This window comes from Eschrichtius robustus, chromosome 13, assembly GCF_028021215.1.
Source record: "Eschrichtius robustus isolate mEscRob2 chromosome 13, mEscRob2.pri, whole genome shotgun sequence".
Lineage (NCBI taxonomy): Eukaryota > Metazoa > Chordata > Mammalia > Artiodactyla > Eschrichtiidae > Eschrichtius > Eschrichtius robustus.
Genome location: NC_090836.1, coordinates 104,696,212 through 104,720,066, shown reverse-complemented (window position 1 = coordinate 104,720,066; position 23,855 = coordinate 104,696,212).

Sequence of the window (23,855 nt, the reverse complement as noted above, 5' to 3'; positions counted from 1 at the left end):
ATTCTCTTCATTTCTCCCTCTCCTTTGTTTGCTGAAACGTTTGAAATCAGGTTGCAGACATCAAGTCCCTTCACGGGGCAGGCGTTGCCAGGAGCAGAGTGTCCCTGCCAGAGGCACGCTGTCACCTCCCCCAGGAGCTGTAAATGAGTGCAGCCCTCTGACGTACAGCCCTGGTTCAAATTTTCCCAATTCTCTGTCAGAATGTCACCAACAGCTGTCTGCTCTTCTCTTCTTTTGTTCTTATAAAAATACGGAATTCAATCGAGCGTCTTGCGTGGGGCTCCTTTTCTCCCTGGTCAGTGCAGTTTCCTGCAGCTGCTACAACAAATAACCCTACCCTCAGCAGCTCAGACCAACGGGAATGGACTCTCACAGTCCAGAGACCAGAAGCCTGAAATCAGGTGTGGGCAGGGTGCATTCCTTCCGGAGCCCTGAGGGAATCCATCCCAGGCCTCTCTCCAACCCACAGTGGTGCCCGCATCCTTGGTGTCCTTGGTTTGTAGACGCATGACTCCAGTCTCTGCCTCTGTCATCACATGTCACATGTCCCATGGCCTTCTCCCTGTGTCTGTCTTCATGGTGCTTCCTCTTATAAGGACCCAGTGACTGGGTCAGGGCCCGCGCTCATAACCTCATTTTAACATGATTACCTCGGTAAAGACCCTGTTTCTAAGTCAGGTCATATTTGTAGGTACCGGGAGTTAAAACTTTAACAGATCTTTGCAGGGGAGACACAATTCAGCCCATAACAGAGACTTCAGTCAGGTACATCTACCTGCCTTTTGTGTTTTCGTGACAGTGACATTGCCAAAAAGTCTGGCCCACTTTTATTGTAAAGTGGTCCACATAGTCTGGAGTTGTCCGATGCCGTCCTCCTGTCATTAGATACAGGATCACCTTCCGGCAGGTGTACTACGTGGGGATGCTGTGAGCTTCCTGGCATCACACTACACAGGAGGCTCACCGTGGCCCTTCCTTCCACACCTGCTGATGCTAAGCTTGGTCACCTGGCTAAGGTAGTGACCACCTGCCCCCTCCCTTCAAGGTGCATTTTTCTTCTTTGTAAGAAACAGTCTATGGGGGACACATGGAGACCCTGCCAGTATCCTGTTCCCCAACAAGAGTTCATCAGTGGTTTAGCACCCACGGATGCCCCCCACCCAGATCACCTATTTCCTGAATCCTTCCCTTTTCTGAATTTATTCTTTGGCATTCCCTTCTTTTGAGTCTTATTATGGACTTTCATATTCTTAGTGTTTTTTAGTATTTCATGGTTAATTATTCTTTTGATGGTCAACTTGTCCCAAATTTGGTCCAAGTGAATCCCTGTCTCTAGGACCTGGTGTCCTTCATGCATGTCTTCATTAGTCTTTGAATCCTTCCTGGCTTTCTGGCACCACTGGTTTCCATGCTCACCTTGAACTTTCCCATCCCATGCCTGGAGTCACCGACGTCTCCAGGGAACTCTGGCTCTTGTTCATGAGGGATTGAATTTAGAAACCAAGACCTGGGCGCTAGGTGTACTCCTTGCTTCCGGTCCCTTTCAAAGGACAGAACCAGGAACTTTTTTAGATTGTTTTTAGAAACAGGAGCTCATATGAACACCCCCAATGCATGTACAAATTCTCAGGGCCTCGTTCACCTTCCCACATTCCAAATCTGTATGTTTATTTTCGCACTAAGAGATCCCAGCTCCTCCGCACAGCAGCGCAGGGCCTCCTGTGGTCCACCCTCCCAGGTGCGTGGAGGAGGCTTGGTGTCACTACCCCAGCCCTCCCAGCCACGATCAACCACCTCCTCAACTTCCAGTTTGCTTAGCAGTCCTTTCTGTGTGTGGAAACGCCATTTTAGAGTTTGCTTTGTAAATTACTTCTGAATGAATCTACTTTGGAGTGACGTAAAACACGATGTACCTGATTTCAAATGTGAACATTTACATCCTTCCAAAGGCAAATCCCTATTCATACACGTCCTTTGGAACCTCTCCCAGCCCACTCCTCCCCTCCCGTCACTCCCATCCCCCCGTGAGGCCCCATGTTCATCTGCTTCTATTTTATCTTTTTCATTTGAGCAGATACACACGTGTTCTAATTTCTCACACAGAAGGAAGGATCCGCACTAGATATACTATTTGTATCGTGTACACTCTACGTGTTATGTACATTCTTTGCACCCTGCTCTTTTCCACAGACCACAACTATCCTGGCCGCAGTACCACACTGGCCCAGAGAGTTCTTTGCTCTTTCCTATGAGCACATGCTGGTCCACTGAGCGGACTCAGCGTAGATTGCTCCCTCGTCCTCAGGTGGGCACCTTGCCTCGCTTTGTGCTGAGCTGCTAGATAACAGAACAGCCTGCTGCTCCTGTGGGTTTGTATTGATGGAGGGGCATCTTTAGGGCACCCTGGGAGGCACGGGTTCATTGGGCCAAGAGTACCTCCCCCCAAGCCTTTTTTTTTAAATTGGAGTATAGTTGCTTTACACTGCTGTGTCAGTTTCTGCTGTACAGCAGAGTGAATCAGCCATACATATACATATTGCTGTGTCAGTTTCTGCTGTACAGCAAAGTGAATCAGCCATACATATACATATATCCCCTTTTTTTTGGATTTCCTTCCCATTTAGGCCACCACAGAGCACCGAGTAGCGTTTCCTGTGCTATACAGTAGGTTCTCATTAGTTCCCTATTTTATACATAGTACTTTATATATGTCAATCCCAATCTCCCAGTTCATCCCACCCCCCACTTCCCCCCCTTGGTATCCATATGTTTGTTCTCTATGTCTGTGTCTCTATTTCTGCTTTGCAAATAGGTTCATCTCTACCATTTTTCTAGATTCCACATATATGTGTTAATATACGATATCTGTCTTTCTCTGTCTGACATTTCACTCAGTATGACAATCTCTAGTTCCATCCATGTTGCTGTAAATGGCATTATTTCATTCTTTTTTATGGCTGAGTAATATTCCATTGTATATATGTACCACATCTTCTTTATCCATTCCTCTGTTGATGGACATTTCTTCCCCCAAGTCTTGATGGATATTGAGAGGACAGACTTGAGTTTTGTTCTGTGTGTTTGTGTGTGTGTGTGTGTGTGTGTGTGTGCATGAAAATGAAAACGGGGCTGTGATAAAGCTTTGTCTTCTCCAGGATGCTCTCTGCACACCTGTCTCCCACTTCAATGATCCTGGTGGCTTGAAGACCATGATGGGGAGCTGCCTGGGGAAGAGGAAATAGCGGGGCTGCAGAGTCAGGGGCTCAGGAGCGCCAGGCCTTGTATGCCTGTGGGACCTTAGGCACCTGTGTCTCTGGGCCGTTCAGTTCCCTCACCTGAAAGTGGGAAAACAATGCAAACCCTCCACGGTCCTGTTTCAGGATTAAATGACATCAGCGTTCATGCCTCTGTGTTCCAGGTCCCAACCCTCGGCCCCAGTTCGTGGACGTATTAGGGATGAGCTTTTTACAAAGGACACTCACCTTCATCACCCTCTGCACCAGTTCAAACAGCTGCATGAGATCATTGCCCCAACCAGTGCCCCCTTTAGAACGTACAGACGGAGATTGTCATCTTCTACCCGTAGGACAGGATTTGGCTGGTGGAGTGGGACGGGATGGCCCTCCTGACCTGACTGGTTCCAAGACACCACAGAAAGGAGCATGTTAATATTCAGTGCAGAGACCCCAGGCCGCGTGTGGGCGTGATGATGGGGCCCCACTCTTTCTGCTGATGGGTTGCATGACCTTGAAGGAGTCACTTGACCTCTCTGAGCTGTGGCTCCCCAATTGCTCCCAGAGAGAGACCTTTCCTCCTGCCCTTTCCTGTCCCATGAGGACAGATGAGGTCACCTCTATAAAAGCACCTGGAACTCTGGAAAGGAGGCAACACCACATAGATCCAAGTTAATACACTTGTTATTAGACTAGAGATGTCTTCTTCCCTTTAGCTAATAACTATACTTTGCCTATGCAGTATATTAACATGACAAGCTTTTAACTCCTGCTCCTAAAGCAGAAAAGCAGAAGCCCTCTCCTTGCTCTCCTTCTCCACTGGGTCAGAAACCCCAGCAGAGGAGTCCAGCCACTGGCAGCACAGCAGTGGGGGTGTTCAGGCAGGGAGCCAGCTGTCAGGATGAGGCTCCCAGCCTGCTCTTCCCTCGGGGCCAGAGCAGCTGCCCCTCCTGAAGGGAGCCTCCCAGGTGTTGGGAGGGCAGTCAGCGTTCTCGCCCCCGCACACCCACCGGGAGCCACACTCTCCTCTGTGGTGTTTGTACAGAGAGCCCAGGCTTTGTCAGGGGAGCGCAGGGAGAGGCGAGGGAAGCTGGGACCCAGAGTCTTCACCTGTGAATCCTGGATGCTTCTACTGTGTAGTATTCATCAGCAAAGTAACCCTGTGTGCAGCCCCAGCGCCCCCCACCGGGATCCGCGATGGGCCCAGGCATCCACCAGCAGGTAACAGTCTTTGTCCTTGAAGGACTCAGTCTGATTAAGGAAATAGATGGTGAGACAGAATCTTTTTTTTTTTAAGGAGATGGAGCAATCTGCTTTCTCTGTCTTTTTTTTTTAAATTAATTAGATTATTTATTTATATTTGGCTGCGTTGGGTCTTGGTGCTGCACGCAGGCTTTCTCTAGTTGCGGCGAGCGGGGGCTACTCTTTGATGCAGTGCGTGGGCTCCTCATTGCGGTGGCTTCTCTTGTTGTGGAGCACGGGCTCTAGGTGCATGGGCTTCAGTAGTTGTGGTACACAGGCTCTAGACCGCAGGCTCAGTAGTTGTGGCTCACGGGCTTAATTGCTCCGTCGCATGTGGGATCTTCCCGGACCAGGGCTCGAACCCGTGTCCCCTGCATTGGCAGGTGGATTCTTAACCACTGCACCACCAGGGAAGCCCCTGAGACAGAATCTTATAGGCAGTGTAATAAAAATGTGGAGATGGGGAGACATAACTTAAATATGAGATGAAAAATAGCTTCCTGAAAAGTTAAGTAACTGAATCGTCTTCTGCTTAGAGGAGGAAGACGTCTCCTGGGCCCACAGAAGCATGACCTGAGGGCACTGAGATCCCAGGGATGCAGGGGTCTGAAAAGAAATGCAGGTGGGACTGCAGAGGCCAACAGAGAGAGGCAGGGCCGTGGTGCTGGGTGGAGGTTTCCAGCTTGGTCCAATCCTAGAGGTGTGGGAGCTTCTGCTGGCTGGGTTGTTCTCTGCAGTGTGCTGTGGCGGGCCTCCCGCCCTCTCTGGGCCTCCATGAAATGCTACCCAGTACAAGAACCCACCTCCACACCATGCTCTGATCCTGCATCTTCCAGCGGCTTCCTCAGCATCATGTCAGCCATGCAGGCACTTGAATTGTGGGTGAGTTCTCCAGATAGGAAAGGACAGGGGTTTCATCCCTGGAGGAATGATTTTATTTTGCTTCAGCCCATGTGGGATGAGTCACTGTGAGTCTGACTGGGAGGGGCTAATCCATGAGGATCACAATCATATATTCTAACTTAAGGGCAAAGCAGAGCACACACACTGCGGCTTTGTCCCCTGCTGCCCATGGCAGACATCACTAATCGATCTCAGCTTCTCTCCCATTGAGTCTTAATCCCCCTGGAGATCCTCCATGCAGCCTCCAGGAGCTGGTTTGGGACGTGATCTGTGTTGACCATCCATGCTGTAGGGAAGCCACGGGGTGTCAAGCTGAGGGGCCTTCTGACTTCTCGGCGGGTCCCTGCTCCTTGTCCTCAGGCTGAGCCAGCACATTTCGGTAGAAACATGGAAACAGGATGAGAACGTGGGTTTTGCTCCCAGTCCTTGCTTAAGCATTTTCCTTCCCTCCCGTGTCTGCTCCCAACCTACTCATATCCTATCTTATCTCCCCGGTTCCAAGTGCTTAACTCCAGACACGACTGTGATGGCCACCTCCACCTCCGACCGGATCCTGTTCCTGATGTGTCCGCCTGCTGCTTCGAGCCCACTTGTCTCCGGACAGTGTCTTGCGCCCTCTCCATCCTGCTGGTCCTTGTAGGTCCCAAGCTTTGTTGTTGTGATCATCACTACCGTCATTCCAACGCCTCCAGGGATCGAGCGGCAATGTCACACACATCATTCTATCGCTTAACGTTAAACGGCAAAGTATACACGCTAATTTCCAGCCTACAGATGAGGACACTGAAGGTCAGGAAGGAGGCTAGGGATTTGTGCAGGGCCACACAGAGCTGGACTTGGAACCCAGGCTGGTCAGGACCAAAGCCTCACTCCCTGTCTGGGCCATGACACTCATATCACATTGGTTCACCTACTCGACAGATAATTACAATGAATGCTCTGTGTAGAAATCCAGGTGTGGTCCTTGAATTCGTGACATTTATAAGACAGTGAGTCTTGTCTGTCACTGTCTATTCACCCATTTATTACCCCACCTCCCACTAGATGGCTTCTCCAAGGCTGGGACTGATAAATTTGTATTCCCAAATATACTAGCCAGGCACAAAAGAGTTTACAATAAATCTTGGGTGGAGGGATGGAGGGATGGATGGATGGAGGGGTGGATGGTTGGATGGATGGATGGTTGAGTGAATGAATCTAGAAGCTGGAAGAGACCCTAGAGGGCTTTTACTCCAATCCTTTTGGTGATGTATTTTTCCTGCTAGTTCACCCAAGACCCTTCTTGAACACTTCCATGGCTAGAAAGCTACCTAGCCCACGAGGAAACCTGTTTGGTGGTGGTGAAGTACCAGCTGTTGGTAAATTTATTTATAAAAATAAAATAACTTTATTTTTGAAGACCTGGATTTGACCAAGCATCTTTTTGGACAGGAGACAGTGGTGCAAAGGGTGCACAGTTGGTTTATATGTGACTCATACTTAACCCTGGTCTGCGGGTCTAGCTTGTAAGCAGGATAAGCAAGAAGGACTCCTCGGTGTTATAGGAGAACCTGCACCTGCCCAGCTCCCACACCCGCTTCCTCTTCCAGGACAGGAGTCTAGCGTTCCAGAGCCAGGCAGCCCCAGTTTTTCTCTGGTCTGCTGCATGCAGCTCACCGGTACCTGAAAGGAATTAAATTCCAGCTCCGACTGGTTGGACTGAAGACACAGGAGCCTGAAGGTTGAGTATAGCGTCCTCCACTCTGGCCCTGGGACCCGGTGTGCACACAGGGGTCCACCCTGCTGGCAGCCCGACTCTGCTGACTTCCTTCCTTCCCTCCAGGCCTGCCGGCTCTTCCCTTCCCAGGGACGCAGCTGGAATTCCTTCCCCTCTTCATGGCTCCCGCAACAGGGAGACCGGGACCGGGCCGCCCGGGTGAACAAATACAGCACAGGATGCCTTTGTGTCTCTAGGTCAAACGTACTCTAGAAAATGACGCATGTTCACCAGCAACTCAAACGTGACTGGGCTTCCTGCAACCCCTGCAGCCCCGATCGGGAGGTCTCGGGGTCCTCTCCTAACAGGAGCGCGTGCAGGGCACCCAGAGGGCGGGGCTGGGACATGCTCCTCTGGTTGACAGACATTTAAAAATTCCCTCTGCTTTACACATAATGAAAACAAAGAAAGTGCCAGTTAAGCCATGACTAGGCCCTGGATTGCAGAGCAGAGCATGCGAGCAGAGCAGCAAGGGTGCCTGGGCCACGCATCTTCTCCAGGTGGGGGTCTGGGTTGCGGTCCCTCCTTGGAAAGCGTGCACACTGCCATCCTCAGCGTGACCCTGTCTGCAGCCAAGTTCTTCTCCTGTTTCTTCCCAGATGGAGGGAAATCCAAAACCTTCGTCCTCAGGGCACCCCCTCCCCCAGTCATTTATCTCATGGAAGGAAGAGAAGGCCAACAAGCACTGGGGGAGGGGGAGGCTCTTCCTCCGCAGAGCACACACGAGGCATGCCCAGTGCACACCCAGTGCACACCCAGCTCACACCCAGCTCACACCCACCCCCCTTCTAGCAGAGCAAAGGCTGCCCCAGGCTGGCTGGGGCGAGCCTCTCACCAGCCGAGGTTTGGGGCTGTGCCCGAGGCTGCGTATGGACCAGGCTGGCCTTCCTAGGAACCCTGCCAGCGCCCTCAGACCAGCCCTGGGCCTGCCCTGCCCCAGTCACTAGATGAAGTTCAAAGTGGCTTCCGGCCCTGGAATCATGAGAGCCAGGTGGCCTGTGTCATCTGGCAGTGGCGAGGTCCCTGGTGCCGCATGATCCAGGACAGACTCCTGAGCTTGGCGTCGAAGGGCTTTGGGAATCCAGCCTAGGCCTCCTTTCAGCCCGACAGCACTGGGTTAGTGCCCTGCGCCAGCCATCGCTCTCTGGCCAAGTCGCTTTGGGGAACAGGACAGCATATTGTCACCAATCTGATCGGAGACGTGGCCAGACATCTCTGGCAGATCAGGGCTGCCAGGCTGATCTGATTAGGTGGGATGGACGGCCCCCGCGCTGCCTCGTGCAGGCCCGGCCCTCTGGCTGCCCTCTTATGACCACCTCTACCCCCACTGCGTCATGGCACTGTGGTCCCAGTGCCAGCGTCGGGGTGACTGGGAAATGCAGCCGCGCTGGCAGGAATGGCCACGGAGAATCAGCCCTGTACCTTCTTCCTCTCCTCCCGAAAACACAAAGAAGGTGTTAACTTTGCAGAGAAATCTGCAAGTACCGTGGCGAGCCCACAGACGAGGGCCCCAAGAGGGGACCCTGCTTGGTCACAGGGAGGGGTGGTCGGCCGGTGTGAACGGACTGGACCTGGTGGGCAGTGGTCGGCCGGTGTGAACGGACTGGACCTGGTGGGCAGTGGTCGGCCGGTGTGAACGGACTGGACCTGGTGGGCAGCGGGCCTGGGCGCCAAGCTGGGTCCAGTGCCGAGAGCCACACGGCTTTAGAAACTCATGCCTGAGCCTCAGTGTCTTCATCCGCAGAAGGGGACGGTGACCCTTCCCCCCAGGAGCAGGGCCTGCATTAGTTGATAATCTAAGTAGACTATTTGGTGGGTAGGAAGGGAACACTCAGCAGGTTGATGTCAGGAGTGAGGTGTGGCTGGAACCCTGTGTTTATCGTCAGGGTCAGACTCGGGGGTCGTGCTTTCCATGTCAGAGAGCCAAACGCCAATGCTGTTAGCACCTTTGACCTTCCCAGTCCGAGACCCTACAGATCCAGAGACTTGCCCCATGGCAGTCAATAGAGGAGTATGGCCCCCAGGGTGGGGCTGTTCAGTCCAGGACAGGCCGTAAAAGGATGCATTGTCTGTAGAAAATTTAAAAACAGGAATAGAATGGAGAAAAGTCAGTAGGCTTTTATCATTACTTTTCACCTCTAATTCTGAACAGGATAAAATATCCTTCACCCACCCCCCAAATAATACCCTTTTGTTCTAGGTGCTAAATGATTACTCTGTTTACCGTGGAGTTTTCATTGTATATGTGAGTGTACACACACACACACACCATACACACATACACACATACATATACACTGACACACACCATACACACATATACAAACACACACATATACATACTCTCACACTCACGTATACACACAAACACACACGTATACCCACACACTTACAAAAAAACTTCAAATTAGCTGGTTTTTATTATTCCACCTTTAATAAGTGCCATATTCTACATGGATTTTGACTTTTAAAAATCCCGGTTACAGCATTGGCCCAGGCACATTTGGACTCATTGATGTGGGTTCATTGTGAGTGAAAGTTCTGGACAGTGTGGAATTGTTCCTCGGAGCACAGTCTGTGCCCTGCCACCCACATCAGGACATAGGCTTTCATCTGAGCAGAAGATCTAGAATAAGCAGCAGTGCACAGCGTAAAGAGAAAGACCCGGAACATGAGACCTGGAACATGAGATGCCTCAGCTCCGTCATTCTGTGGGACCACCTGAAGTTCCCATTTGCATTTGAAACTTAAAACAGGAAAGTAGCCTGTGAGCAACATGTGTGGTATTTTTGCTTGGCACGTGCAAATTTTATTTCACACGTGAACAACTCCATTGGGTTTGGATACGTTTAACCTGGAAATGTATTCTTCTAAAATTGTTAATTGTTTTAGAACTGAAGAATGTATCAAGATTTTAACACGATTAGGACTTAAAGTAATTTTGGAACTTCGGGGAAAAGGCGGTTAACATGATGCACTACTGTCAATCTGTCAGGCAGGCTGAGCTGCTGGCCGTATCCCGGGGTCGGGGTCCAGGCAAGTTAAGGGGCCTCTCTGTCTCCTAAAATGGGAGACCCGCAGTTTATTTCACTGGATTTGTGCATAATATACACAGCCCTCATCAGACCTGCAAAAAGCGTGTTCTCTCAGAACGGATGGAAATAACACGAAATTCACAGTGGAGCTGGGACTCGTACCAGGGCCCACCCTGAGGTCACCTGCCTCCAGGCCCAGGCTGGACCCACCTGAGCGCCGGGTGTTCAAAAGGGCTGTGTCTTCTGTGCCTGGGATGAAACATCTGTGGGATGAGTGAGCTATACCCTAAGAGGTCTGCATCTCTGGCCAGCAACACCTGCCTGGCCTTTCAGAGGAAGGTTGGATTTAGGCTAGTGTTACCAGATAAAATATAGGAGGACCAGCTACATTTGAATTTCAGTTAAACAATGAACAGTTTTAGTATAATTTTGCCCCATGGAGTATTTGGGACTTCACTGTGGACTGAATGGTGTTGCATAAAATTTAAAGAAGTAATGAAGGTCAAGTGAGGTCAGAAGGGCGGGTCCTGACCTGGCAGGATTCATGTCCTTATACGAAGAAGTACCAGGGACCTTGCCCTGTCCCTGCACCTGTGCAAAGGTGACATTGTGTGAGGACACAGGGAGCAGGCGGCTGGCTGCCAGCCAAGGGTAGACACGTTGGAATTAACCTTGCCTCTCAGCACCTTGACCTTGGACATCCAGCCTCCAAGCTGTGAGACAATAACCGTCTGTTGCTTAAGCCGCCCCGTCTGTGGTACTTGTTCCCTGAGCAGACTAATATAGACTTATTTCTACAAAAAAACTAATGATGCTTTTATCTGACCTTGAACTTTAACTAATTTGTTAAATTAGTTTTGCTAATTTGGGAGCAAAATTTGGGAGCTTTATTCCCGTCCGGCACAACACTTATCAGAGCCGGGTCTGTACCAGACTGTTGGTGACATGACCACGTATGTCCCTGCCTCCCCATGAGTCCAACAGCTGCACCTGGACCAGAGGATGGCCCCCTCCTCCTTGACCCTCCCTGGAGATTCGACACCCTTGCCTTGAAAGGGCATGGCTTTCACATCCAAGATTCAAGCCCTGCGGTGTTCTGTCAACACAGCCAGCAAGGCCAACTTCCTCCCTCTCTTCCTCCCTCCGACCTGGGCCTTGACACGCCTTAGGGGAACTGAGTCAAGGGTGGGGGCTTGCAAAACTGCCCATCAGTTTTAGAGGCTGTTATGGACTGAATTCCGTCCCCCACAAAATTTGCACATTGAAGCCTTAACTCTTAGTGTGACCTTACTGGAGACAGGTGAGGCCACTGAAGAAGTGAGGAAGGTAAAGTGAGGTCGTACGGGTGGGCCTTAATCCAATCTGGCTGGGGTCCTTCTAAGAAGAGAAGATCAGGACATGAACGTGTACTGAGGGATGACCATGTGAGGACACAGGGAGAAGACGGCAGTCTACAGGCTCAGGAGAGAGGCCTCAAGAGCTGTGAGACACCTCACAGGTCCTTTGTTATGACCGTGAGCTGGCTAAGCAGAGTGGTGATGGCCAGTGTTGGGGACCAGAAAGAAGCACAGGCGTGTTGGGGAGTCACGCGGCCCCTCCTCTCTGAGAATCTTCATGCTTTTCTGCGTACAGGCAAAGCAGATCCACTTTTTAACATGACAGTGATTTTCTCCCCTAAAGTGAATCCATACAAGCCAGCAAAAGCAATGAGATAATACTGGGGGGGTAGTGTGCTGAATGGTGACCCCTCAAAAGATCTTCTACATCCTAACCCCTGAATCTGTGATGGTGAACTTATTTGGAAAAAGGGTCTTTGCAGATACAGTGAAGGATCTCAAGATGAGATCATCCTGGATTCGAGAGGGCCCAAAATTCAACGATAAGAAAGGGGAGGAATATTAGGCCCTGTGAAGATGGAGCAGAGATTGGAGTGATGCGGCCACAAGCCAGGAGCCGCCAGGATCTGGAAGAAGCAGTAAGGACACTCCCCTGGAGCCTTCAGAAGGAATGTGGCCCCGTAGACACCTTGATTTTGGACTTCTCACCTCCAAGACTGTGAGAGAATTGATTTCTGTTGTTTCAGGCCACCAGGCTTGTGACAATCCGTTACAGTAGCCACAGGACACTCATACAGACAGCAAATACACAACTGGAGGACGTGCATGGCCTCTTCGCAAGAAATGGAGAATCTGAACGCTGCCATGGCATTGATGGTGGTTAACAAAAAGAAAAAGAAACGGGGAGGAAATCAGGGCTTAATGGGCAGCCCTGGAGAGAGCTGCCAGCCAAGGGTAATCGCTTCTCATTCTCGCTCAGCCAGAGCTGTCAGGCCCTGAATGAGCGCTTTCTTGCTATTCCAGAAGATATTCAAACATGGACAGAAATAATCACATTTTCAATGAGCTGGAGGTCGAGGCTTCTGTTCCAGATGATTAATCAGACTTTATTTGCCTCCCAGAGTTGGAATGTATGTAGTTTTGGAAGTGGCTTCATATTTTATGTACCATCTGCTGCATTTTTAATAGTGGACAGATCAAGTTGGCAGCTACAATGGGGAGGTCAGGGACCCAGGAGAGGAATCCAGGCATTCTGATGTCTGATGCTAGGGGACAGTCGTGTGTGAGATTTGCCACCCGGCTCCCCCTCTGGGAGGGGAGACCCCCACTTCCAAGACTCCCCAGTCCTCCCAGGAGCTGGGCGAGCATCCCAGGTGGGGCAGCTTCTCAGACACGTGGACCAATAACTAAACTTGACATTCACAGTCAAATCACTGCAGATGGATATTAGGATGAGCGTTGATTTTCAAAGACGCCTTTCCTTCTTAGAGTGGAAAACATGGCTTCACTATGAACCTAAAGAAATGGTCTCTTTTCTCACAGAACAAGTTGGAAGACACATTTTGGAGTGTGTCTAACTCTGTCAATCTGTGTTTGTGATGACACAGGTGAAGAATATTCTGGCGAATAGAAAGTTTGATGGCCCCAAGGAGAAGGACATAGTTAAGGCTAATTCCTGAGATAGGACACGATCTCCCTATGGCTTCATTCTCAAAGGAACCCAAAGCTTTCGTTGTCGGTAGCTGTGGTGGCGAGAGGTTGCCCCCTGCCGAGGGAGGCTGTGCAGCCTCGGGATGGGGACCCCCTCCCTCCACCCCGGGCGTGGCGTGAGTCTGGGAGAATGCTGCTCTGCCCTTGGAGTCCTCCGCTGCAGATTCTGAGAACTTGGCCATGGTGTCGGGGTGGGGGACCAGCAGGGCCTTGGGGTGTGTGAGACCCACCTGGCTCCTGGGGGAAGAGCTGGCATCCTCAGCAGTTCTTCTCAGACCAGGAGAGGGGGTCACCCAGGAGCATGTGAGGCCCCAGCCTCGATTCCAGCACAGGGTTTCAGGGGCAAGGACGGATAGAGGTTGTCTGAGTTTCCTTCAGCTTCTGTGACAAATTTCCACAAACTCGTGGCTTCACACACACACATTCTCCTCCAGTGGGAGAGTCTGAAGTCTGAGCTCCAGCTCACACGGAGCTGGCAACGCTGCATTCTTTCCGCGGGCTCTAGGGGAGAATCGTCGTCGTGCCTTTTCCAGCTTCTAAGTCCACAGGCCTGGGCTCGCGGCCCCTTCCTCTAGGAGCATTTGGCTTCACTTGTCATGTTACCTTCTTCTCCTCTGTGATCAAATCATCTTCCACCTCCCTTGGTTAAGGACCCTTGTGATTGCATTTACAGGGTGTCTGGATATGCCAAAACCAGCTCCCATCTCCCCATCTCAACATCCTTAATTTAATCACAAGTGCAAGTCCCTTTTACCACGTAGAGGAACAGTCACAGGTTCTAGGGGGCAGGACCTGGTGTGTTTGGGGGCCACAGTTCAGCCCATCACAGAAACTAATGGGGGCCTCAGGATCATTCTCTCATATTCTCTGCAGAAGTGATTTTTTTTTTTTACTAAAGCAGCAAAGAAAGTGCCCAAGTCACACAGCTGAGAACTCCCTTCATTCATCAAGCAAGTGTTTATTGAGCACCTAGTATATGTCCAACCCCGAGGCCCAGACGGGGAACACATTCCCTCAATCCTTCCAACATCCCCCAACTCAGCAGACGCTCACTGAGTGATGATGTTTCCCAGGAGCTTGGTGACGCCACGGGGAGCACTTGTGGGATAAGATGCAGGGAGCCCTGCCCCCAGAGGCCAGAGGTAGGAAGCTACATTACAGGCAGCGAGCTGTCCGGAAGTGAGAGCACAGTGCTGGGGCGCCGGGAAGGGCCTCCAGCCAGGCTTCTGGGGCTCCCCTCAGACCAGGAGCCTCAAGGAGGCAGTGATAGGGGCAGAGACCTCCTAGATGGGTCAGAGCTGGCCAGGCCACAGGGAGGGAGGCTGTGGCTTCAGGAGGGAAGTGGTGGCTCCCTGGAGATCCCCAGTCGTGTGCCACATTGAAGGGCGCACACCCACGGAGATGCCTCCGGGCCTCTCTGCCTCCCTGGGGCCTCCTCACCAGCCCCCATCCAGACCTTGACGCCTCTTCTCACCACTCAGTTGCTCCCCACCAGGCGTCTGGAGCCGAGCCCCGCGCACCCAGCTTGGGCCCCATCCCACCCGTCCCCCAGGGTGACCGGCCGGGTTCCCAAGGCAGCACTGCTTTGACTCCCAGCCGCTGGAGAACACTGTGTGCAGAAGCAGCTCCGTCCAGGCCAGCTGTTTGCAAAATGCACGTCGTAAACACGCCTGTCACGTGGGCATGGTCTCAGGATCAAATGACCTGGCACTTACGAGGGAGTTTCATCAATCTTAACGTTATACCGAGAGCTTCTTCTGGGGTCATTGGTAGAAGGAGTGGGCGCAGGAGTGGCTGGTGAATGTGGGGGGCATGCCACGGCCACGTGGGGAGCAGGAGGGTAGACGCCGAGTGCGTCACCCGTAAAATCATTAGAGTTAAATTTTCTTGTCCAGGTAAGCAGTTGACTCTCAGTGAGACCTCAGAGAAAATTAATTAACCTCTTTGTTCCTTGATCTTCTCTTTGGTGATGGGGGTAATGCCCTCATTTGCAAATGCCCTCTTTTTCTTCAGAAATTCCTCAAGGCTGGGTGACCCCATAGCTCTCTAAATCGCTCGATGACAATGAGAAATCCAGGAGGCGGTGTTCTGGACCCAGAGATTTCCAAATGTCAAGGAGACTCCAGCAGAATCCCTAGGAGCTGAGAGCAGGAACGGACTCAGACAGGGGTCCCCCTCTCAGCCAAGGGGGCTCAAGTTTCCTCCAGTGATGCCCGGACCCCGCGGTCCAGCCCAGCTGTCAGGCCAGCTGAGCTGCATCTCAAAACCTTGTCAAACTCAGCCCACCTTGGACACAACCTGGAGTGATGCCCATGGCTTTCCCTCCCCCCTTCCACATCCAAGACACAGGCTCCTTCCCGTAACCACTTTCTCAAATCTCCCTCAAGGGCCAACGTCCATCTGGTCCACCTGTCTTGAGCCTCTGCTGCGCGCTCTGAATCATTTTACAGACAGAGGCCGGGAGGGAGCTCTGACCCTGGAAGGGGAGGGGCTCTATGACCTTGGGCAGCTCAGTGTCTCTGTCTTTCTCTCCTGCAAAAAGGGATGAGAATAGTCCCCACCCATAGGGCTGTTTTAAAGATTAGGTGCTGATTATGTAAAGTGCTTACCTATCTGCTGTGTGCATTTCAGCTCTTACCTGTTCTCAACAACCCCGTCTGCTTGCTCCATTCCCAACCCTTGGCTGTTTCACAACCCGGCTGTTGCTCATTCTGTTCCAAGTTCAAAACTTTTTCAGCCATATCTTTCCAGAAAGCTCAGGCCTGGGCCCAACGCACCAGGCTCCAGGCTCCTGGGATGAACACCGCGAAGTTTTCCTGTGTCATGGTTTCCGGTTGACACGCTGCTGGCCTTTCCCTTACCTGTCCTTGAGTAACATGCCTTCCCAAGGCCCCGCAGTGGTTCACCCCTGCGCACGAGTCCACAGTCCAGCCAGCATGGGTGGGGGTCTGCAGCCATGGGCAGGGCTCAGCTAGTTTCAGCGGGACGCATGCACATACCCAGGGGTGCTTTTGGTCTCAGCAGTGGCTCCATGGACCCTGCAGGAACGTTTTTTGCGATGGGGGCTGAGCTGGGGCATCCAGACCCTCCCAGGCAGTGTCTCATCCCCAGCCAGACTGCCCGGCCTGCTCCCACCATGGAGTCAGCCTTTTAGGACAGGGAACTAGGGCCTGGGGGGCCTCTTCAGGTTGGCACAGAACTGGCACTAAGCACTTCTGTGCCCTTCCAAGAACGTGCCTCGGCCAGCCCAGACTCATAGGGTGGGACCGTGACCCCCTCTTGATGGGAGGAGTTGCAAAGTCACATCAAAGAAGGTGGGATCTGGGACGGGGCACTTGCACCTGCTGCCATCAGTGAGACTGTTTTAATTCTGTGTATGTGTGTATATGCATGTGTGTGTATGCATGTATGTGTATACATGTGTGTGCATGCATGTATGTGTGTGCATGCATGTGTGTGCATGTGTGTATTTGTGTGTGTGTATGTGTGTGTTTATTGTTTTTTCCAGTGTGGGCACCCAGCTTACACCAGCCCCCTCTAATGATTTACGAGGTTCCCTCTTTCTATTTCTGAGGACTCTGAAGTGTTGCAGCCGGGGTAGTTGGCTACCAGGAGAGGTCAGGTCCAAGGACCCTCACATCTTGGTGATCTAATTGCACACAGGTCACCCGGCTCCTGCACAGATCAGCGTGTGTCCCTGCTCTGTCAGAAGTCCTCCTGCAGGTTGGGAGGTGGAGTTTGAGGCGAGGCATGCCACCCCACTCTCTAAGAGTCCAGGTTAATCGCAGATGCTGCGGGAGGGGAAGAACACCTCCCCACCCTGAGAGAGAGAGAGAACGTGTGTGTGTGCGCGCACACTGGCACTAAGCCTCAAAGACGTATGTGTTTTCACCCAAACTATATCAGTCGTTGAAAAGAGTGCATGAAATGTGCTCTCACGTCCCACCGTGCTGATGAGGTCAGTGCAGTGATCTTGGGGGATGGGGGGGGGGTCAGACTCGTCAGCTGGGAAGCTGAGAGGACGCACACCCGGGATGCACAATTCCCCCTTGTACCAGCTCCCCCCTCAGGGCCCACAGGGAGGCCTTAAACAGGGGTGCTCAGTAAGAATAAATGGCAGTGACTTACGGGGGCCAGGACTGAAGTAGGAAAGGGGGTCCCGCTTCCGGAGTCCAGCAGGAGCATCTGTGCACTCCCCCACCAATGTCCTAGTCACCACTGTGGGCTTTGGGCTGGGACAAAAGTGCTCAGTCTGGCTTCTGTGGGACCCCTTGCCTCCGCCTGCAGCTTCTACCTTGCACACCCAGGGAGTGGCATGTCCCTAAGCAGGAGGATAGACAGGCAAGGGCAGAATCGTCTCAGCCCAGAGGTGTCCTCCACGAATTTGCCGAAACCTCTGTGCCCGGCACTGCCTGTCTGTGTTAGAATCTATGATAACAAGGCATCAGCTTTCATATAAGTTAATAACTTTAGTTTCTCAAGCTTAATATATCACGATGTCTTAGTGGTCTCCCGAGCACATTAAAAATTTTCAAACTCCAAAATCATTAAAGTCCCTCTTAGCCCTGGTTTTCTGGGATTCCAGAGACATGTGGATTTTTTTTCCTGTCCTCCACTGTAATTCATAAAACCCCATGGAGAATGAGTTCAGTGTGAACCATTGTCCTGGAGAAATAGAAACTTCCCAGCAAAGAGTTACCACATTGTCCATTCACACAAAATGGGTAACAGGCGGGTTTGTATTTTATATCATTTTATAAAGACAGGGATTCTTCTCGTTGATTCTGTGTGTGTGTTGGACTGTGAGAGAAATCTAATGAAGAAGAAACGGAAGCAGGAGGTGGAGAGGCCCTGTGTCCGCAGTCCCCGCAGACGTTGGGGGTGGGGGGTGACTTCAGGACGACCCGCTTCCTGCCACCAGGGCTGTTTTTGGCAGAGACATAGCGAAGTTTTCAGGCAAAGGATGAAAATTCCGCATTCTAATGATAAATGCAGAGGGAAGGAAGAGGCTCCCCAACCAAGGAAATAGTTGCATGTCTGAGCTCACAGTTAGTGTTTTTCTTTCCTTCACACATCCCTCTAGCAAGAGTGAACAGTGGTCCCCCTGCCCTTGGCAGATACATTCCAAGACCCCCAGTGGATGCCAGAAACCTCAGATGGTACCCAACCCTATTTATACTGTTTTTTCCTATATGTGCATACTTATGATAACGTTTAATTTATTAATTAGGCACTGTACGAGATGAACAACAATGATAAAATAGAACAGCTCTAACAATATACCGTAATAAAAGTTATGCAGATATGGTCTTTCTCTCTCAAAATATCTCATTGTACTGTACCTCCTCTTCTTGTGATGATGTGAGATGATCAATGCCAGGTGATGAGATGCAGTGAGGTGAATGATGGAGGCATCCTAATGTAGACTCAGGCTACTACCAACCTTCTGGATGAGTCTGAAAGAGGACCACCTGCTTCGGGTGAACCTGGGTCATCAGCCGGGACCACATCAAAGGTTGGGGATCCAGGTGGGACAGCGCAGGATGGTGTGAGATTTCATCACCCTGTTCAGAACTTAAAATTTAACTCACAATTTAAAACTTATGGATTATTTATTTCTGGAATCTTCCATTTAATATTTTTGGAACTAGGTTTACTGCAGGTCACTGAAACCTGGGAAAGCAAAACCATGGATAAGGGGGTGACTGGACTGAGCATTCTCTGTACATAAACTATTTCTTAGGCATCAGGACCCCAAGAGGAACAGACAAAGCCACTCCTTCGAGAAGCTCAGGGAGAAATCTTGGGGGTGTGAGGGGATGACCACTGAACACTCGAGATCCGGTAGCACCTTGTTCCCATTGGGAGGACTGTCCCGAAGCCAGTGCCTGAAGCTGGTGGTTCTGTTTCCAGGAGGGCTGGGCGTGGGGCGAGGGTGCAGGTGGGAGGTGGGTCCTGGCTGGACTCACTAACGGGGATTCAGGCTCACAGTGGCCGGGATTCAGGCTCACAGTGTCCAGTTCCCAGGCTGCTGTGCTTGCAGAGATTCTCTCACTTAATTCTCCAATCATCAGCCCATGAGGGGGGTCGTGATCATCCCAACTTCACGGGAGTGGGGTCTGGTGTCTCAAGGTCCTCTGACCTCACACAACCCATAAAAGAGAGCTGGCTGTCCGACCATGGCCAGGTGACACCCAGCCCGCCTGCAAGGCCACCTCCTAGGGAGAGTGAAACACTCCCCAGGGCCACCACTGGGGCCCTGGTCCTCTCTCGGGGTCAGCATGGAATTCTAAGCTAGAGTGGGCATGGGTCTGGGGGGGGGAAGATCTCATTGCTGGAGCTTAGATGCTGCAGGTCAACATGCTCCCAGGGGAGGCCAGGCTACTGGTCCACGGCCCACCTTTGAGTAGCAGGTGTGGAGGAAGTGGGTCTCCCAAAGGTGGGGCTTCAGGTCATCCAGAATACACCCTGCTTTTCTGGTCACAGATCCCGCCCTTGGGGTCTCCTGTACCCAAGACTCAGAGACCCTTCCTCCTGGATGGAGCCCGAGCCAAGCTCAAGATCAGCTCCGCCTGACTTTGGGTTCGTTCCCTGGCAGTTGTCTTGCAGGTCACGGGCTGCCCTGGTCCGGTCTGCTTCTCTCTCCCACCTGACACTTCCTGTACCTGGGGGTCCCCTCCCCACAGGGGCTTCATCCTGGGGCAGGTGAGAGGGCGGGTACACAGCATCCAGATGCCCTCTAGCTCCTGACCTCTGCCCAACACCTTCCACCTTCCACCCCTCCCCAACCCTCCCCTCCCCTGTCTTTTGTTGGTTGCCTATGCCCTGGCACTTTCTCTGGAACTTTCTTCAAAGGAAAGAAAATAGCTTCTTTTTGCATATTTTGGGTTCGACTTCACTCTGAGTTTCTGCAGCCCTCAAGTTCCATCTCCTTTATTTTTCCCAGAAATCTTCAAGCATTCTGTCTGCTTGTGGGGTTTTCCTTCATTGGCTATCCCATAATGTCATGGATTTGCTCTGTCTCCTTCACTACGTGTTTCTTCTCGTTTCAGCTGCATGGGGTGGAAGGTCAGAGCGGTGGGCGTGCTCATCTGGCAGCAGACGTTTCTTGCCCAGCTCTGTCCGCTGCACGAGTAGAACAGTTTGCTGGCTTCTGGTCCCACCTCCCTTTCTCCTGACTTGATTTGCCATTTGGGGGGAGTTTCTCAGCCAGTGGTGATGCCTCCAAAACCTTTTTCAAAGCCCTGGGACTCTCCCCAGCCCCACACGGCGTCTGTCTCCCACCCCTGATGTAACTGGGCACCACACAGACAGACACCTCAACCCCACACGCCCCGACCCAGCTGCTCTCCTCCCCCAGCCCTGACCCTCCTCCCAGGCTCCCTTGGGGGTGGAGCCGCCCTCCCCAGGGGCCCAGGAGAGCCCAGGGATCACTCCCTCCCCCTTCGTCTTCATGTCACTGGAGTACGCAGGTGCTCCATCAATGTGACCTAAATGTCCCTGAAATATGCTTCCTGCCCTCCCTGCCCACAGACTCAGCACTGGGCCTCTCGCCTGGACCTCTCGCCTGGACCAACATCGCAGCCCTGAGCCTGGTCCGGCCCCTTCTCCATGTCCTCTCTCAGATGAACTCCTGACCATCATGCCCTGCCCGCAGACCCCCGGGGCTCCCTCCAGCTTCCCAGCCCCAGCCTGGCCGGGCTGTGCTGTGGCCCCTGCAGCCTCATCTCCCTCCCCGCTGCCTCCGGGGAACTCAGCATCTCCCCGTTTTCTCAGCAGCTCGTGGTCCCAGATGTGTGGTCTTTTCTCCTCTGCTCTGTGCCTTTGCCATGGGACTCCTGTTTTCCAGAAGGATTTCCTTCTTGTCCTTCCCTGTTTCCTTCTCCCCTCAGGCTCACGGCAGGTGCCTCCGGGCCCCGTGAGACGCCCCCCACCCCGCTCCCCCGGGCACAGCTTCCCTCTGCCGCCCTCACGAGCCCAGGAGCCTCCAAGCTCCATCTGCATGTCGTCTGAGACCGGGAGCTGGGATGGGTGCACATGCTCAGTAAGTGCTGGTCCACAGAAGGAGGGACCCGTGGACCCCACCTGAGCCTCCCACAGGATGCCTGCGCCCCTATTAAACTCCCTGTAGCCTTCCTCGGTGTTGGGGGAGGGAGATCCCAATGAGCTCATAAGCAAGGCCCTGGACCCAGGCCCAGGCTCCCTTCTCTCACGTCTAGGCGGCCCCTCCCTCACTGTCTGCAGCTCTGCCCTCCCTGTCCCTCTGTCTCATTCCAATTTTCCTCTGGACGCAGATGAAAGAGTGTCTTATCATCTGTGATAACTTCCTTGTGACTGTCAGATATAAGTGCCTCCGTCCTTGGTGTTTGCAGGACACATAACTCTAGTAATTTTTTTTTTTCAATTAATTTGGTTGTATTTCTTTTTTTTTTTTTTTAATTTATTTATTTATGGCTGTGTTGGGTCTTCGTTTCTGTGCGAGGGCTTTCTCTAGTTGTGGCAAGCGGGGGCCACTCTTCATCACGGTGCGCGGGCCTCTCATTATCGTGGCCTCTCTTGTTGCGGAGCACAGGCTCCAGACGCGCAGGCTCAGTAGTTGTGGCACACGGGCCTAGTTGCTCCGCGGCTTGTGGGATCTTCCCAGACCAGGGCTCAAACCCGTGTCCCCTGCATTGGCAGGCAGACTCTCAACCACTGCGCCACCAGGGAAGCCCCAACTCTAGTAATTTTTTACGACCCCTTTAAGGTTGTGGTAAGAGGCATTGGACCTCACCCGAGTCCACGTTAGCCGGTGCTTCCTCCAGGGCAGAGCTGACTCAGCTGTGTGCTCACAGCCAGCGGATCTCTCTGAAAGATCCTGAGTGGTAGAGGGCAACTCTGCAGCCCTCCCTTTTCCCGACAAGGCCTGCACGTCTGCTAGGAGATGCCACATCCCTTTAGGAAGAGCCCAGACTTGGAGTCCACAGACTTGAGTTCCAATTCCCGTGTGCGAGCCTGGTGGAGATGCTCTTGGATGCAAATTCTCCAGCAGTAACACTAGGATCTGAATATGCCCTCCTGATAATAGTGTGAGAAATAAGTGAGCTAATGATGGGAGAATCTGAGCTGAGGCTTAGCATCAATCAGGCTCTCAATACAGGGAAGGGTACAGCCTGGCAGCAGAGCACCTGCCTGGCCCTTCCCTCACATCGATTGACGTAGGAGTGCGGAGGAGGGGCGCACTCACCGGCCCAGGTGTTGCCGTCCTGCTGGAATGACAGAGATCTTTGGTGTCACTTGTCTTCTGCATCCCAAAGCCATCACATGTTTATGACAAAATGCCAAGTGCTGTGTTAAATAAACGGAATGCTTCTTTCTAGGGCAAAATTGGAAAATAATCTCACAATTTAGCCAGAGAATATTTTACTCATTCATTAATCTCTGGGTCATCATTAAGTGGCCAATATCTGTCTTGTCCTTGATTCAAAGTCATTTTCAGTATTTATTTTAAGAAGCAATATTGGATCTGAAAGGACCATGACTCAGGTGGGGTTGGGAATTGGATGGTCTCATCCAGGCCCCTAAATAATCACTCTTGTTACCTCATGGTTAGACCTCATGTTTGCTCCATCATAGCAAGAAAAGAAGTAAGTCCATCTTGGTGTCTGGCCACTTTCCCAAAGTGTGGGCTTGTCTCCCCTGCCAAGCTTTCTTACACATCCACCAAAGGATGGAGTGGCCTCAGCTTCAGCTGGTGCCTCTGAGGGAAGGAATGGGTTCATTCTGCTAAAAACAGTGGCTGTCCCTGAGTGAAATGCCATCCGCAGGCAGCATCCCTTTAGTATCAGGTAGAAAACGATGTCAGAGGAGAGTCCAGGTGAGAACTGATGAACCAGGGAATGCAATTCCGGATGCTGAGTCCAGCATCCTATGATGGGGCTTATAGGCAAAGAAATAAAACAAGTAAAACAGAAATAAAGAGTGAAAGGAGAGGTGCTAGTCTCAAGCCCTGCTCTCCCTTCTCCTCTGCTCCAAAGGCCACCATATAGTTCAGAACAGTTGGAAACTAAGCTATTTTTAAGGACAAGAGGAAGCTTCCATCCCCCACCTCCCCACCCACCAGCACCCAGGAGATGGCTACATGGCTGCGCATGGTCTGTTTGCCCCTTGTGAGGTTTGCTGCCATGGCAGACGCAGGCCTGGACGTCCTTATGAAACCCAAGGTCACAGAGAGCCAAGGGGCCCCTTGTCTTCCTTCTCCTGAGCTCAGAGCAGCCCTGCCCTGATGCTCTGTCTGGAGAGATTTCTCTGCATCGTCTGTAAACATCCACAAAGTGAGGGCCTTTTCTGTTGCTGAAATTGTTTCACACTCTCTTTCAGGATAATGAACTTGGGTTTTCTGTAAGTGTACCCCTTCCTTCATTTCTGTACAGGTCTCCCGTGCTCCTGGTCTCCCCTCCCTGGCTATTTCATGCTGATTGGTCTTTTCTGCCTTGGCATTGCCCAGATTCTTTTTGTGCTTGTGTGATGAGGCCATGCCTCCCGTGTCAGGCCCCTGCATACTAACACGCCCCGAGGTCCATCCTTCACTGCTGCACACTCTGCACCACTCTCCCCGGCTACGGCTCCCACTGCTTATTTATTAGCTCATTTAAAAATA